Raw genomic sequence first — 4,466 nt, 5'->3', positions numbered from 1 at the left:
TCAGAATCATTTTTAGCTGTTCGCCTTGAATCCCAGTTCGATGATAAAATTGAAACAATTAGAAAAAAACTTTCAGATTCTACCTGCACCTATACCTACATGCTCTGCCTTTTTGCCTGTTACTAAAGATTCCTACTTCTACCCATCTAAAAACAAGACATCCACATGAACTCTGGATTCCATTGCTCTTTCTTACTCAAGGACATCTGTCTAGCAATTCTCTCTTGTCTCTCCTAAACACATTTTCTCTGCTAATTTATCAGCATATAAATGCAGTTATTTCTCCCATACTTTGAAAAAAAATATCTCCCTTTCTCTATCTACTGCCAAGAAACACATTACTTTGCTTTCCTAGAGCAAAATTCCTTGAAAGCATGGCCTACACTGTCTCCAACTGCCTTCTTTCCATTTTCTGTTAAACACATTCTACTGTGTCTCATGTCCAGCTGCACCAAAACTACTATCTAGGTCACCTATAACATCAACATCACCAGTTATCATTTCTCAATTCTCATTCTCCTTGGCTACGGGCAATATGCAACATGGGTGAGCACTCCTCTTCCTTGATACACTTGGCAAGTCTACTCTTCCAGTGGAAGAGTTATTTGTCATCTGGGATGAGAAAAAAACAGGAAACCTCTTGGAATTGGTTCAAATATACCCAGGATCCAACCATACCCACCAAGTCCATTAATGGAGCCACCATCCCCACCCTTTTGCATTATTGTGATTATCTTCTAACTGGTCTTCCTGTTTCCACTCTTGCCACTTCACAATTTCAACAGATCTTTCAACATATTAGCCAAAGCAATCTGTTAGAAATGTAAAGCAGATGCCACTCTGTTCAAAGTCTTCCCATGGTTTCAGTCTCACTTAAAATAAAACCGAAGGCTTTAAAATTACTTACAAGAACCTGCAGGATGTGATTGCCAATTCTCTCCCCTGAGGCACTCTGTTTGTTCTGCTTCAGTACATGGGCCTTGTTTTTTCAAAAATGCTGCCAGTGGAAAGAAAGATAGTAAAAATTAATTATAATTTACTCTACATCAATGCAAGAAAATAGAGACACTGCCTTTGGGTACAAAAATCAATAAAATAGCACCCATAACAAAAACAATAACATTAATTATACATAATTTAAATGGTATAACAGACACTGCTCTTATGCGGACTATACAAGCAGGATGCTAGACTTAATAAGACCTTTATAAACATGTTCACTGTCTCACTGTCACCCTTTATAGAAGTGATGTAAAAATTCCATTTCAAAATCTCACAGAATTTTAAGAATCTTCTCTAGTGAAATTTTTAACGTGCTTATTTCCAGGTGTAAAAGAAGAGATTCATGACTGGCTCAGTGCTACATGCACAGCCACAGATAAATTCCAAGACCTTGGTATCTCTATTTGTAAGACTATTCTACTTCTGCTCTAAATTATAAGATTGTGGTTGTTCTAAATAAAGTACAAGAAGAGTATATTAAATGAAAACAAGAAACATATTAGGCACTTCCTCATGGCAAGTTTTATTGTTCAATAATTCTAGGATCCAACAGTAACATCACAGAACTGACTCGATATTACTTTCTGCTATTGCTGCATTTCATCCACACCACCGCACCAGTCTTTTCAGATCTCATTTAGTCACTGATGAAACTGACTACCAAACTCAATGCTTTACTACTGGATTATATTTCCAGGATTTTTGTGGCACTTTCTTTGGAAATAGGTTTGCTGCTCTAATATTTCTTATACATTCCAGACCATCATTCACAATGCTCTACCTCAAATGTATTTTAAACGTCTGTTTTCCTGGGACCGGCAAAAATATAAGGAATGTCTTATGAGATGGGCTGGCAGTCTCTTTTGCTGTACTTTCTTCCTAAGCTATTCTATTTTATAACTTTTACAGCTTCCTATATATAGTGCATTAAATGAATACATATTGGTGTTGATAATGAGGAAACTGAAGATTGCTTTGATGGCTTCATTAAAGGAGAGAGCACTCAAAAATGATACATTCTTAATCTTAAGAGTGACTTCAGTCTAACGAGTAATGCTCCAAGGAACTTTCTGTACCTTTTCACCTGGTGATAATAGCTGCTGCTGAGTGTTAAAGAAAGCAAAGGAACAAGACAAACAAAAACTCAGACACAGATAATTTAGTGGTTACCAGAGGGAAAGGTGGGGAGGTAGATCAGGGTAAATAAGGGGGTTCAAATTTATGGCAATAGGAGATTTGATGTTGGGTGGTGAACACAATGCAATATACATGACATACTATTGAGTCATATACTTGAAACCTATATAATTTTATTAACAATGTCACCCCAAATAAATTTAATTTAAAAAAGCAATTGATAAATCTTTATTATGCATTTACTAAATGAGAATATCTGGATAATAAGAGATGCAAATAGTAATTTTGTTATAAATTATAAATATATAAAACATAATATTTCACCATAATATTTTAATGTGAATTAGCAGTACAGCAACTGTGGGATAGAGATCAACCCTGTTGGGGCAGTGATTTTAAATGTAGGAAATGTTTCTGCCTTTGAAGGATCTGAAAGGTAGATCTGGAAGAAGAGGATTCTAAGTCAAGGAAATGTGCCTAGAGACTCAGATGTCTGAAAGTTAATGTGAAAGTAATCAATTGTTCAGGGGTTAGTAAGCAGAGAAGCCATTTTCGGCTTAAACTCTGCTTAAAAGAGCAATTAAAAACAAGTTAGAACTGAAAATTCCAGTTAAACCCAAATCTAAGAGTAGTCTGAATACAAAACTAAGGAATATAGACATTTTATTTAGATATATTGTAAATTAGGATTACAAAACTTGGTTTATGGGCTTTAACAGCAGCAAGTGTTTTCCACTTTTACCTCACCTGAAGACATTTAAGTTTGCAAATCTTGCTCTGAATAGTGGAGAGACTATTAAATAATTTTAGTAAAAGAATAACATGTGGAATATAGTAGTTTTAGAAGAGGAATCTGGCTGTGGTATTCTGTACGATCTAGAAAGCAGATAAACTGGAATAGAGAAAATTTACTGGAAGATGACAGTGGAGATTTAAGGATGAAACGATAACATCTCAAAGCTGCAAAATGATATAATTGAGAGGAAAGGAGAATCCTCAAGGGCATTTGATAATTAATTTACTTACAAAGTATTTCTGGAACAACATATCTAAAATGGTGGTCAAGTCTATAGCCATGCCACCCTGAACAAGCCCGATTCTGTCTTGGAAGCTAAGCAGGGTCGGGTCTGGTTAGTACTTGGATGGGAGACCACCTAGGAAGACCAGGTGCTATAGGCAAAAAATAAAGATAAAAAATAAGGGATTGTAAGCTGACAAGATCCTTGTAATCTGTTAGGTCAAACAAGGGTTGCCTTGCCTAAAAAAAAAAAAAAAAAATTTAAATTAAATAATGGCCAAACGTCTGCCTTCACGTAGCTTATAATTTTATTGTGGGAGATAGATTGTAAACAAATAATAACACAAATGAATACAAAATTGTAAATATTATTAAGTATTTCAAAAGGTAGAACATACTCATAAGTGGGGGCTCTGACCGAGTAGTATTAGTGAGGGAAATTTCAAGTAAGTAAATTTCTTGAGCTAGAATTTGAAGAGTCAGTTGGAATTAATGAGATATAGAGAGAAGGTAAGAGGGTTCTAGGCAGAAGAAAATGTAATATCCCTGTGGTGGGAAGAGCATAGCAAGTACAGGCATACCTCGTACTATTGCACTTTGCTTTATTGCACTTTACAGAGGTTGCATTTTTTTACAAATTGAAGGCAAGACCTTCTACCAGCAAAAAGATTATGATTTGCTTTACGGTGGTGTCTGGAACCAAACCCACAGTGTCTCTGGGCTATGGGTATAGTAAACATTGAGAGGAGGTCAGTGTGAATGATTGCAGAGGGAGGAGAAAGGAGGCACATATGAAGATGCCAGACCATGCACGATCTTATTAAGAAGATTGTTCTTTAACCTAAGAAAACCTGGAAGAGTTGAAGATTGTATGCAGCTGGGTGATAGGAGTAGACTTGCATTTTAAAAGAACATTCTGAAAATAAATAAGAAAGAAAAACATGCTGGCTGTATCAAGGTGAAGTGAATTGCAGGCAGGCATGGAGAAGGGTTCAAACCTTAACACTGCTAGTAATACTAAACTTTAAACAAGTGGGTGGAATGAGATATTTAGCACTTTCTAAAATATATTTCATAAAACATCAATGCAAAATGTCCTAAGGCAGTGTCCCATAATTCGATAACGTAGAGAAATGCTGCATATTCTATCCCCCTCTTAGAAATCAGCAGTATACATAGCATATTAGACTAATGCTGAGAAGGAATATAACTAGAAAACAAAACAAAGCATGTTTAACTTTGTAAAACTCCTGATATGACTGTATCTAACCCTGAAACTTATTGCACACAAATACCTCTTGGGAAATGC

The 4,466-nt window shown here is 35.7% G+C and overlaps 1 pseudogene; it reads left to right on the top strand.

Annotated features, from left to right (window-relative positions):
• Positions 1-3,204: 3,204 nt before the first annotated feature.
• On the top strand, positions 3,205-3,318 carry LOC120595169 (uncharacterized; annotated as a pseudogene).
• The last annotated feature ends 1,148 nt before the right edge of the window (positions 3,319-4,466 follow it).

This window comes from Pteropus medius, unplaced genomic scaffold (assembly GCF_902729225.1).
Source record: "Pteropus medius unplaced genomic scaffold, Ma_sr-lr_union100, whole genome shotgun sequence".
NCBI lineage: Eukaryota > Metazoa > Chordata > Mammalia > Chiroptera > Pteropodidae > Pteropus > Pteropus medius.
The sequence above is the reverse complement of the archived record's forward strand: the minus strand, read 5'-3'. Positions and strand labels throughout refer to the sequence as shown.